This window comes from Penaeus monodon, chromosome 29 (genome assembly GCF_015228065.2).
Source record: "Penaeus monodon isolate SGIC_2016 chromosome 29, NSTDA_Pmon_1, whole genome shotgun sequence".
Classification (NCBI taxonomy): Eukaryota; Metazoa; Arthropoda; class Malacostraca; order Decapoda; family Penaeidae; genus Penaeus; species Penaeus monodon.
Window position 1 is genome coordinate 9,065,158 of NC_051414.1, and position 209 is coordinate 9,065,366.

At 34.0% G+C, this 209-nt stretch overlaps 1 protein-coding gene across 3 annotated transcripts in view; it reads left to right on the top strand.

Moving 5' to 3' along the window:
* LOC119591933 (zinc finger and BTB domain-containing protein 7A-like) overlaps positions 1-209 on the top strand; it is an 82,982-nt gene that overhangs the window by 18,269 nt on the left and 64,504 nt on the right. The window lies entirely within an intron of this gene.

Consider the following 209-nt stretch of genomic DNA (forward strand, 5'->3'; position numbering starts at 1 on the left):
GTTTCACTTTTGTATTTGCGGTACAAGCCACACTCTTGTCCTAATTAATGGATACCCATTGAAAGAAATAAGAGAAAATGCATCATCCCACTGCATGAAATAAAACATAGTAGTAGTGGTGGATTTGTTATTCACAACAGAGTTGTATTTCATGATTATAATGAGTTGCCATTTCTTTTTGCCAAAAAAAGGGGTGTCTTTTTAGATGA